The sequence below is a fragment of the Camelina sativa genome, chromosome 1 (assembly GCF_030686135.1).
Source record: "Camelina sativa cultivar CO46 ecotype springtype chromosome 1, ASM3068613v1".
Lineage (NCBI taxonomy): Eukaryota > Viridiplantae > Streptophyta > Magnoliopsida > Brassicales > Brassicaceae > Camelina > Camelina sativa.
The window spans coordinates 16773349-16786579 of NC_141880.1; the positions used below are offsets into that span (position 1 = coordinate 16773349).

Sequence of the window (13231 nt, forward strand, 5' to 3'; positions counted from 1 at the left end):
TATCATATAAGGACTAAAGCTACAAGAATATCAGAATGACCGAAAATTGCCAAGAAAATGAAAACCCAACTGAAATTAGGGTTTTCAAATCAATATTGACGAGGAAGAAGATAATGATATTTTCGTAATTTTGTATTCATTAAAGAAAAATTGGATAAAAATCCAAAAAAGAGATTGGGGCACCTGGAACCCACAACCCTGAATATTAGCTATAACTGCAAACCACTGCACCACCAATGATTCCTAAAAAGATGTTACAATTTCAATATATTATAGATGTATATAGATAAAACCCCTAAAACTAGTTTCTGATTAATCTTCGATTTAAATCTGATTTTTCGATTAACGCCTAGCGATTTCTAAAATAGGGCTTACTAGCAGAAAAAACATATTGATTAGTTTTAAAATACACACGTATATCATTTAGTATTAAAAAAAAAAAACCACGAGTTGTATTTGGTTTTTGTGGATGGATTACAAAATATTGTAAGTTTTCTAACTGATAAAAAATATTCTGCCCAGGATACTATCGTATTTGTGCTCATTGAATGGTCTTAGTCTCTTAGACGAGAGAGGCGTGTATGCTTTTAGAATAAAAATAAAACATATGCTTTCTTCTTTTTTATTTCTGACGACTGAAGTACACTCAATAAACTCATAAACTCAGAACACATAAACTCATAAAAGCAGAAGATGCTTTAAAAATTAAAGCTCTTATACGAAAGATCAATCCATCAAATACTTAAAAGGTATTCAGAACCCCAGTTATTAGATAGCCTGATTGTTTCCGTAACACTAAATCATGATACGCAGATTAGGTCTCACTAAACAGATACTGGATGACTGTAACATCCCCAGTTCTATAATTCGTAATTGGGCTAGTGTGCAGTCCCGACCCTACCGTAAGGCAGGTAAAGCCTCTGCTTTAGACCACACAATATTAAACAAAAAATTGAGACCATATTGTTGAATATGTTATTGGTCCGTACTCTAGTGGCATTTATAATACCAAATTACCACTACATGAGTTCTAAAGGCATATGGTTTCGATTCCATATCTTTTATTTAGTTTTTTTTTTGCCCCCACTTATTTCCAAAATCTTCTCCATCTATTACATACTTTTGTTCTATTTACAGTAAAACCTCTATAAATTAATAATGTTAGGACCAAGACATTTTATTAATTTATAGAAATATTAATTTATCTATAAATTAATAATTATTATTTTATAGGTATATTTTTAATTGTTTAATTTTTTAAAAAAATATGAATTGAGACAAGTTTTGCAATATAAGATTATAATTTTAGATGTTGTAAATTTTATGGTATTGGAATTGAATTTGAAATAATTAAAAAATATTATTGACAATGAATGACAAATATAGACAAATTCACTTATATACATGACATAAATATTCAAATTTATGAATAAGAATAATAAATTTCGTATTTTAATCGTCTATCAAAGTATCAAATGTAAATGATGCACATTTAGAAATAAAAAAACTTAAAAAAGTTTTAGATGTTTTATGAAATGTTATATAATATTTTATATCATTATAGTTTGAAGCTACAACATAACAATTGTTTTATAGATATGAGGTTTTAAGAGAAACATACTTTACTATATGAGCATATATATATATTTAAATTTACATGATTATTAATTTATGATATTATTGGGACCATATTTTACTAGGGGATTTCAAAAAAAAATATTATCTTATTATCTTATCGAATTTTGTTATCTTTTACACGGACCCAACTTGGGACTAACAAAATTTATTAATTTATAGTGTTTATTAATTTATAGAATATTAATTTATAGAGGTTTTACTGTAGTTTTCTTTTATCTTTTCCTTCATTATTTTATTAATCACATATACAACCTTAAAAATATTACTGAATTTTTTTTTTAACTATGTAAAAGTTTCACAACTTTTAACAATTACACTTCTATAAATTTGCTTTAGGCCACATAAACAATAGGACCAGCCCTGCCAGTTTCTTTTGTTATTATGTTACACAGCTCATTAAAGCTAACTCGTCCTAAATCATTAAATGACAAAGGTTGCTTTTATGTTCGTGTTTTGAGTTCAATAACAGTTTCTAACGCAATCATGTTTAATTAAGAGAATTTTGTCCAAACTGCCATGAACAGTAGCAAACATTCTCACCAATGCCACTTTCAATAATTCCTTCTTCCACCTGCCATAAAACATCTATAAGAATACTATTATACCCTTCATCCTTTTTACTCAAAATTAAAACTAAAAAAATATTGTCTGTTGCATTTAGGAAGAATTGACATAAAGTAAGAATAATAATTAATACAATTGCGTTTAAGAACGACTTTCTCTCCTATAATTCTCGAGTTCTTCGTCTGCATCATCTTTTCATCTTCTTCAATAGCAAATCGTCGTCTTTGCATGTAATGATGGATTTCTTCATCCAGTCAATTTCTTCATATGTTGGAAGTCAATTTTTGATTTTCTAACATAATAGTTGTCCACTTTGCAGGTCATCGGAGCAGGAGGACCAGATCCACCAACATAGGTTCTCTTCCACTGTTAATTTTCACTTCTTTATATAAGGTCGACCATATCTTACTACGGTTTCCAATTTATATCCATTTCTAGCAAATCAAGTTTTCCACCTTGTAGATCTTCTCATCCGATGGCCAGATCCCAAAACTCAGGTTATTGTTCACCGCTATAAAATCTCCTTTCTCATTTACATCTTGCTGATCATATCTAACAAATCATCTGTCTACCCTGCAGGTATGAAGACGGTGGACCAAATTCATCATACAATGCTTTTGTCCACAATTATCATGTCCTTCAATTGAGTAGATCATATCCATCGGGTCTGACGAACTTGTCCATTGTTGCCCACATGTCAGATGAAGAAGCTGGCACTGGGAATGGTGTGACTCCTCTCGTCCACATCCAGATCCAACAGTTAAGGTATATGTGCATCATTATTATTTCAGTCATTTGATCCATTTGTAACAAAAACCCAATTTGTCCCTGTTGCAGGTTTGATGATGACACATGCACAATATATGTTGTCTCTTCGTTGGACCAGTTTTAACAGTCAAGGTATATGTCCACCCTTACTCTCTTAATCGTTTGTTTTAGTGGACTACATTCAACAGTCATAGTATATGTCCATCATTAATATGTTCACCTTTTATAACAAAAACCTAACTTGTCCTAAAAAAAAACTTTCAAACTCTGCAGGTTTGTCCACAATTATCATCTCCTTCAGTTGAGTAGATCATTTCCATCGGGCCTGACGAACTTGTTCATTGTTGCCCACATGTCAGATGAAGAAGCGTGCACTAGGAATGGTGTACCTCCTATCATCCACATTCAGATCCAACAGTTAAGATATATGCGGACCGTTATTATTTTAGTCGTTTGGTCCATTTGTAACAAAAACGCAACTTGTCCCCGTTGCAGGTTTGATGAGAATGCATGCACAATATATGTTGTCCCTCTGGTGGACCAGTTTCAATAGTTAAGGTATATGTCCACCCTTACTATGTCAATAGTTTGTTTTAGTGGACTTCGTTCAGCAGTCACAGTATATGTCCACCATTATTATGTCCACCTTTTGTAATAAAAACCTAACTTGTCCTCATTGCAGGTCTCATGACGACACATGCATTGGAAATGTTGTGCCTCCAATGGATCGGTTTCAAGAGTCAAGATATATGTCCACCCTAATTATGTATGTCCTATGTTTGGTTTGGTTATCCATTCTTTTTATTGGATCATATTTGTTTGGTTATCCATTCTTTGTAGTCACCATTGGTATTCTTCACTTTTGTGTCTATCGCTAACGACAACTCAACTTGTCGTCACTGCAGTTCTGTTGACGGCGTGTTCACTGAAAATTTTGCCGCCCTGGTGGACCAGGTCCAACTGCCAAGATAGATGTCCTCTCTTTGGTAGACCACTTTTGTTTAACTTAGACGAACTTGTTTGTTGTTGTACAAACTCAGTATGTAACAATGATTATTCAGCCACCACCAAATCGACCAACTCTTCACCAATCATCTTCTTTAGATCTATTTAGGTTTACTCCTAAACAATGGCATCATTAAAGCATTAACTCTCATTGCTCTTTAATACACTTAAACCCATAATTGAAAGAGAATCGCAGCTATTAATTTGTGTCACATCATCATTCCTTCGAACATTTCAAACTGCCCACGTTCTCTCATTTCCTCCTTTAATATAAAGGGTAGTTCTGTCTTTTATTACATTCCCTATTAGTAGAAAGTGACATTTTGCACAAGAAATTTAGAAAATGGCAATTCTAACAACTTTTCTTTTAAAAGTGGCATTTGTGGCCAAATTCCCTTTAATTAACTCTTATATTTTCATGACTCTCATGATTCCCCTTTTGCCCAATAATTTTTAAGCTATCCACATTTCACAACCATACTATTTGAAATCGAGGTGTTATTACAACTTATTTATGTTTGGCAATTGGCTCTATCATAATATAAATAAATATATATATTGTGTAACATAAAGTGTTTGGTAAATGGAACAATATAATTAAAAAAATGAGAAATAACAATGCTAAGAATAATTGTGGGTTTTCCACATTGGCACCAAAAATTCTCCTTAATATAGAGAGATTAATATAATTTTTTGAGCCAATAACATAGGGGCTCAGTTTTAACGTGTAATGAAATATAACAATAAATAAAATTAAAATTAGCAATTTGCAACTTCAATAATTTTTGAAGCGCTTTTTATTTATTAAAAAGGACTTCTAATTTTGCATTTAACATACTATGTTAAATGGGAATATGAACATCTAAGACCATGTACAATGGTTTTCTTTTCAACACTCTCCACCTCAACTTTTAGCACTCCACATAATTTTCTCTTTCTTCCACCTAATCATTTAACACCCAAATCAATTTTAATCTCTCCTATAGTTTTCTTTAATAAAATTCAACATCATCGAACAATGGTGAACGATCAAGAACATTGATATCGTTCAATGTGCCTGGACACTCAAAAAAAGCATGTCATATCCATAGATCATGCGATGCAACTGCTTCAAGAATAACAGCGGTGGTTCCATTTAACAAAAAAAAAAGATTAAATGGATTATTATTGAAATCCATTTAACAACAAAAAAAAGTTTAACAAAATATAAAGAGTTGATAGGAAGATATAGGAGAAAGTTATAGTGAGAAATGAAGTTTTTTTATGTCCAAATGAAACAAAAATAGTCTCTATATATAGATTTTTTTAAAATGATGAATTTTGATATAAATTTCCTTTTTAAAAAAAATTGATTACAACCAAATAATTAAGTATAAATAATTGAGAGGATATAAAAAAAACACAAAAATCTGGATAACCAATAGGAAAAAAAACCTTCTCTCACCACTTTATCCAATCACAAGTTGACACGTATCACTGAAGACCCCACTTCCTTTGCATTCAACCGGTTGAATGTACTCAACTCAAATGAATCCACATAGGTAAAAAAAAAAAATGAATCTATATCGATTTTTTTTTTATTCAACACCCTTTTGGAAACATTAAACTGTTGAAAAAAAATTTAACAAAAATATATACTTAATAGATAAATTCAACCAACAAAAATATATACTTAATATATAAAATGAATTTTTGAACAGAATTACAAAATGTTAAAAACATCGTTTAAAATAAATAAATAAATCCTAAAACATCACTTAAATTGAAACTGAAAGGGTAGCATAATATATATATATATATATATATATATATATATATGTTGTTGATGTTGTTGGTCTTTGAAGAAGGGCTTCCTGGATTCGTTTCGGCAATTTCAGGAGACCCATGATCCTCTTCTGGACTCTCTTCAGTCATGCCTCTCTCTCTTTTTTTTTATGATTGATGCAACCATTGGATATGATCTATATGATTTTATGGGTAAGCTTATTGCATGAAACTAGGCAACTTGTCTTTTTATGGCTACCTTGCCAACCAAATTTGGAACTCCTATTAGCAGAAATAGGAATCCTATTATCCAACTCCTGAAACAATGTCTACCGGACCCAGCTGGTGTAAATTTGCAGGTTGACGCAGAACATGATGTTTATTTGTGGAAGATGGGTGAGAGTGAACCTTCGACCGAGTTTTCTGTAACCCTCCGATCGCCATCTCTCAGTGAGCCCCATGTCCAATCCCAGTCCATGGGCCCACCTTCCTTAATGGGCCTCACGACCTCTTACTAGACCCGTGAGCCCATCTATATATGATGGCCAGTTTGCTATGTCCGGGAGGCTTTAAAGACTTGTTACCGTCCCTAAAAATCACCACATGATCTTTTCTTGTGTTTTGTCCTCACTCGCATAGTTCCGATAGTCACTGATACTAGGATTTTTGTGTCTTCTTCCTAGCAGGTTCAATTAACCTTATGTGTTGTAGTGCTTAAGGTGTCAATCCAAATGGAAACTTTACTATCACTCAAGATGCAATCAAGAAATCACAAGTTAAGCCAAATCAAAAAGAGTGTTTTTATGTCTAACAATTCTAGAGTGATCAGAATGCAAAACGAAAATGAATCATAGAACTAGAAATGAAAATGTGTGACAAGAAGCGAACAAGAATAAGTGAAACCGAAAATGATTCTAAGCATGAACAAACGAAACAGTCTTAGGAATGTAATAACAATCAAAAAGATAGAAGTCCTAAGGATGGGAGTAATTGATGTCGGTGGAGTATCCTAGTCTACAGAGTGTTTAACATGCCACAAGCGATCTATCCCTAAACAACGAACATCACAACTTAGCTAATCCAATCTCTTGGCAAAAGCTACTCAGACTCAACCACTTCCATACTCAGCTCTTGATAGAGAAACATGGTTGAGCAGGCATGACAAACAAGTTCGTTCATGTCAACAAACATCCTAGACAACTAATATCTTAGGTTAGGAACGTAAGTCTCTGGCACTAATTGGTCAAACATTTCATCAAACACCTTTTGGGTGTGGAAATATCTCGAACCTAGTTCAAATTGATCAGAGAGAAACTAGCATTTCTAACACTAGTCTAGAAGGGAATCATAGAAATAAAAGCTTAAACACTCTACATCCTAAGATCCCCCGCCTTGTCTATCCCATCCCCAAGAACTCTAGCACTACTCAGATCCAGAAATCATCACCCAAGACACGAATCCAGAAAACATTGAACAATGCATAATAAGATAGACAAGAATGAGATGAACAACTTTGTAGAAGAAATCAAATGCAAAAACTAAACGGAATAAAAGATATTTGGATACAAAGTCTCAAAACGTTTTAGGTGGCTAGGTAGAACCTTAAGAACAAAACGAAAATGAGATAAAAGATAAGATGTCTCAGCCAAGACTTAACAAAACGTATTTATAGTAGTCCAACATGGAAAAACATAAAACTTAAAACGACAAGATAGAGCGTCGGTTCGGAATCTCCTGAAGCGTGTGAAACCAAACATGTGCGGTCGAGTCGCGTGTCGTCTCTCCCTGGGGTGCGGTCGAGTGGAACAGATCGAGTCGAGGTCATACGACTCGAGGTGGGTCTAGTGGAGGTGATGCGACTCGAGCTTGGTCGAGTGGAGGTGATGCGACTCGAGGTAGGTCCAGTGGAGGTGATGCGACTCGAGCTGAGTGGAGGACTCAATTCCCTAAAACTTTGATGAAGACGTCAAAAGCTGAATCTCTCAACCGGTGGCTCCAACGATGATTCAAACGACGACTCGAGAGTGGGTGAATATGTTGGCTCGAACGGGTGGCTCGAGTGGTGTTGGGTTGACTCGAAGAACGTGGACTCTAATGGTGTTGGGTCAACTCGTAGGACGTGGACTCGAATGGTGTTGGGTCGACTCGAAGGACGTGGACTCGAACGGATCGAGTGGGCTAGTCTCAGCTGGCGAACGGGTCGAGCTGTACAAGGGTCGAGAAGAATAGTCTTGACAGAACGACGGTTGGCTCGAGAGAGGAATATAACATTGGCTTGAACGATGACACGAACAGCGACTCGAACGGCGTCTCGGAAGATGTGTTCCTGATGCCTCCTAGATACCTCAAAATAATCCGAAATGCACAATGTATGCAAGGATGATGCAAGAATTACCTAAATATGCAAAGTGTACAAAAGAGGCTAGAAATTGATGCAAAACGAGTAGTTATCCTAGCTAAATGCATGACAATACATGCTAAGAAGAGACAAAATATAGAGCTATCAGTCACTTCCCGGAAGGTCACCCATCTTGAGACTACTCCAGCATAAGCACGCTTAACTCTTGAGTTCTTTGATAAGTGCACTTTGGTGACACAGTGATGTAAGATTGGAATCACTCCAAATTAATATCACACAAGGATCAAGAGATTCCAAGCTTATCTTGCGGAAGGTGGAATTCACGAGCTGGCTCTGAAGCACTCTCTTGTGAATCAAGGGGTGGTACGATGGATAGATGGGTGATTGACTCGCTCAATCGTTGGGGATAATCGACTCGCTCGATCAATGAACGAATGAAGGATGTTGAATCACTCAACAAACTTAATCCGCCGGATTCTGAAGCACTAAGTGAATTACTCACAAAGAACTAAAGAACAAAGCAATACAAAGACTCAAACTTTGTAAAGAAGAAAACGTTTTTATTACTTTAAAATGATCAAGGGTAATTTACAATGAACGAACTAATGAGCATTTATAGGCTCATCTACACGTTCTAGTGTTCTAAAACAAGAAAGAAATCACAACAATTAATGAAAATATGATCGTTGGACCATTAAATGTAGAATCAGTCCAAGTAATGCAAGTGAGGTGTGCCTTGTATCTCGTTAACTTGGGTCTTTTGCCTGATCCAATGGCTATTATTGCGTGTGAATATCCTCCAAATATTCTCTGGTGGTTGTAGAGGCTCTCCTGGTTTCCATATGTAGATTTGGGGCATGTTCAAGTGAAGGCAAATGGAAGTTTCCTTATCTGGCTCTAAGTAAATCAACGGACATGATTCAAAGGGTGGTTTGGACTTGGGTCTTCTCATGGGTTGTTCTCCATGGGCTGGGGACTTGTGGTGAATCAAATAGGTGTATGGGCTTCCTCCAGGGCTGGTCCAAGTGTCAAAAGTATGAAACTCTTCATAGCTTGCAATGATGTCTGTTCCATATGCGAGTAGTTCAACATGTCTGTCAACGAGTAGTTCAGTATGTCTGTCAGCGAGTAGTTCAGCAGGTCCAGCGAGTAGTCCAATAAGTACTTCAGCTATGACTTCTTGTGTCATCTTTGAATCAGATGAATGGTAAGTGATTCCTTGATGACTTGGTGTTGCCTCAATAAAAAGCTTTCTAGGTAAACCTAGTGGGAAAAACCCTAGACAAGGGAAAAAGAGTGCAACAGTCATATCCCAACAATGAGATGATTTGACTTGATGATGCTTGATCCCTCTTGAACCATTGGACTTCTTATGGTTAATTTGATGATGAATAATTAACCCTTCTCTTTGTGCTTGATCAGAACTCTATTTGGGAAAAGATTCTCGAAGATGTTCTTCCTGGACCGGTTTGGTGTGTGGACCGGTTGGTTTGCCATGCTCCCGGTATGGTTTAGTTCTGATGTCCGCATCATACCCTCTCCCTTGAAAAAGTTTCGTCCTCGAAACTGTACAATCTGCACCAAGAGAAAGCAAGTTAGCTTTCATTCGATTTTGGGAGTTTAGGGTCTTACCTCGGTATGGTTTTTGTTTTGTGATGTGTGGTGCATCAAGTTGCTCTCCTTTGAGCTGGAAAGATAGGATCACGCCTCGGTTTTGATCCGGTATCATGGTTGATTGTGTAGCGCGCTTAGCTCCTCCTTGGATCTGCGCTTGAGCTTTGAGATCCGGTGGTTCCCTTTAATTAAGAAAGATTCTGGGACTCTTCTAGTCTCATTAAGGAATGGTGTGACCACCAATGGCGCTGGTTTACTCCGGTTTTGATTTAGGATATTCATGGGTCTCTTCATCTCCGGTAAATTGCCTTTATGATCCTCTTTTGTACTTGCAATGTTGTTGACACTTTTGGCGAAGAACAAGTGCGTTATTACAGTCATGGGATCAATATAAACATGTAAAATATTTTTGGTTTGAACCATTCTTTTCTACAAAGTATAGCACAAAGTAAATCAACTATTCGATGTGTAATAATAAAAGAAACTAGTTTAATAGTTTTATTTAAATAACCTATATTTTTCTCACACTCTTTAGGTTTTAATAAGTTTATAATCGCATCATTCAAATTATTTGAAATAAATTGAAACAATGGGTTACTTACTTGACATAGTTCATCAATGAGTGTATCATTCAAAATCAACAAGGTTGGTTGATTTAATGTTTGATCCGGTGGTTCTTCTTGCAGAAAGATGTCGTTTGTGTCAACTTCATCTTCTCTAGTGGCTTGTAAACACGTTTTTACGTCTTGGTTTGGTCACATGTTATCATGCCTTGCAAGTTTATCCGTTTGCTCCACATTTAAGACCCTTTTGGATGTGGTCTCTTGCTTGCCATTATACACGTCTATGGTACATGTATCTTTCTTGACACTTAAGGATAAAATCAAGTGCATTATACTTGAAGCTGAATCATTTATGACAAAGTGTTTGAAGCTACAATCAATGGTTAAATAATCCCAATATCGAATAAGATCGTATGTTTTACTTACTAGAGTACCATGTAGAGTGTTTGACATCAACTCTGACTTAATGAGAGTGATCTTTGAAGCAGGATCAAATGGTGTTGAAGATGGTTGTGCCTTCACACATGCTTTAGGAGTTGCTTGCTCATACGCCTTATTTTGGCAAACTTGTATTGATGTTGTTTCGGAAAGTTCTGTCTCAAGACTTGTGTCAACATCAACTACCTTTGAAGTTGATACCTTGTAGTCTACCTCTTTAGATCTTTCATCCATGCTAGAACATTGATCTGCATCAATAACCTTTGGCAAAGTCAAGCACATTAATCTAGAATTGGGAATTTCTAAATTTGATGGTGATAAACTGTCATTTGAACTAGATGCATTCAGTTTTAATTCTAGCGATGTGACATCTTCTACTTGTCTTTGAGGACATGTTGCAGCAAATGACCTCTCTTATGACATCTATAGCATGACGATTCAATAGACTTTGAAAAATTAGAGGACTTACCTTGCTTAAGTTTGTCTCGCGGTTCAAGTGAAGGTATGGGTTTTGATTCTCCTTTTTAACCAGCACCTTTCTCATACCTTTTGGATGAAAGCAAGTGCATCACGTGGTCTAGTTGCCGATAAAAGTTAAGCTCAATATTCGTGTAACTTACCTTGTTGGAATTTTGATCTGCGTTTTGATTGGAACTAACACGGTGGTGTGTAGTTTTCTCTCGACTTGGTTCCTCTGAAGTGTAAGTGTTTTGACTAGGCTGGGACAGAATTTGAGGTGCATATCTCTCCCTCATAAGCAACTTTAGTTGTTCCCACGTTTTGAGTATTGGCTCCTTAAACCTTCGTCTAACTTTTTCTTCTTGGTTCCACCAAAGTCTTGCGCTTCCCTTGAATTTTTCAAGACAATATTCGAGCCTCTCTTCTTTGGGAATGGCATAGTACTTAAAGTACATGTCCATGTTAAGTTCCCATTGTGGATAATCTCTTTTCTGTCCTGCAAACTCAAAACTCTCAGGTCCAAAATATTCATAACCATTGTTTAGAGATAACTTGAAATTTGTCTTGTCGGTCTGGTTGGGTATTGATAGAAATGGGTCTTTTCTAGTGCCATGTTCCAGCTCGCCTCCTCTTAGCTTACTGGCACTTGCATCTCCCTCAGCTAGGGGGTCACGTCTACCACTTGGAGGTGGTTTAAGCCGAATTGATCCTCTTTGAGTCACTTCCTGTACGACTTGTGAGTTTGTACGAAAGTATTTGTCTCTCAGTTTTGCTTGACATGAGGATGTAGGCACTTGGTGTGACAAGATGTGATGGTTGGAATTCTGTTTTTGCCTTTTAGGACATTGATAATGGTAGCCCTTCGTTGTTCCTCTATCATACTCCATGTCTTCTCTCTTCTTGAAGTGATTATCATTTCCTGAAAAACACATAATTGGGGTCAGTGGAGATTTTGAACCATGTCTATCAAAATCATCTTTAAATCTCTTCTTGAAGTGATTATCATTTCCTTTATTGGTGATGTATGAGTCGGGTGGTTCTGGGTCTGGTGCTTCGCGATCTGGTTCATCCCTTAAATCAGAAGCTGAACTACTATCACGTTGCCACAAGATAGCTTCATAGTTGTCTTCCTCATCCGACGTGACTTGATAGGGCTCTTCTCCTTCGATTTCTTCATCCGAATAAAACTCAATAGACTCCATGTTTGCTCTAGTGTTCGTGATAGAAGAATCTTGCACAAGCAAAAGAAAGATGTAGCAAAAGTAAATCAACAAATAAGGAATAATAGAAATGATTTTTCTTTTTTTTTTCTTTTAATAAATCCGAAAAATTCAAATAACAAATATGAAAATCAATTTTTTTTTTTTTTGGTTTTATCTAATAGAATAATTCAAAAATTAATTAAGCTAACAAAGATATGATTTTTTTAATGGCTTTTTTCTTTAAATAAATAAGAAAATAATAATTGACTAAAGCAAATATATATATTTTTTTTAATGAAACTGAAGCAAATAAACAAGAACAAAGCAAGAAACAAAATTTTTATTTGGTTTTAGGTTTTATAAAAATAAATAAATAACAAAAATTAAAAATGATAAAGGTTGAAGAGATACAACCTTGGGGATAGGAGCTTTTGAAGCTCTGATACCAGATGATGTAAGATTGGAATCACTCCAACTTAAGACCACATAAGGATCAAGAGATTCCAAGCTTATCTTGCGGAAGGTGGAATTCACGAGCTGGCTCTGAAACACTCTCTTGTAAATCAAGGGGTGGTACGATGGATAAATGGGTGATTGACTCGCTCAATCGGTGGGGATAATCGACTCGCTCGATCAATGAACAAATGAAGGATGTTGAATCACTCAACAAACTTAATCCGCCGGATTCTGAAGCACTAAGTGAATCACTAACAAAGAACTAAAGAACAAAGCAATAGAAAGACTCAAACTTTGTAAAGAAGAAAACGTTTCTATTACTTTAAAATGTTCAAGGGTAATTTACAATGAACGAACTAATGAGCATTTATAGTCTCATCTACACGTTCTAGTGTTCTAAA

General features: G+C 35.6%; 1 long non-coding RNA gene and 1 pseudogene across 2 annotated transcripts; one reads left to right on the forward strand and one right to left on the reverse strand.

Moving 5' to 3' along the window:
* Window positions 1-2304: 2304 nt before the first annotated feature.
* Window positions 2305-4061, forward strand: LOC104793714 (uncharacterized). 2 transcript variants are annotated; one of them, XR_769401.3, is made up of 9 exons: window positions 2305-2432; window positions 2522-2557; window positions 2641-2699; window positions 2904-2967; window positions 3040-3102; window positions 3244-3387; window positions 3466-3528; window positions 3653-3736; window positions 3876-4061. It is a non-coding gene; the product is annotated as an uncharacterized LOC104793714 (long non-coding RNA). The 2 variants fall into 2 exon arrangements; XR_015596244.1 differs by having other exon boundaries at window positions 3330-3387.
* Window positions 4062-8804: 4743 nt separating this feature from the next.
* LOC147950015 (uncharacterized) lies at window positions 8805-10995 on the reverse strand (annotated as a pseudogene).
* Between the last annotated feature and the right edge of the window lie 2236 nt (window positions 10996-13231).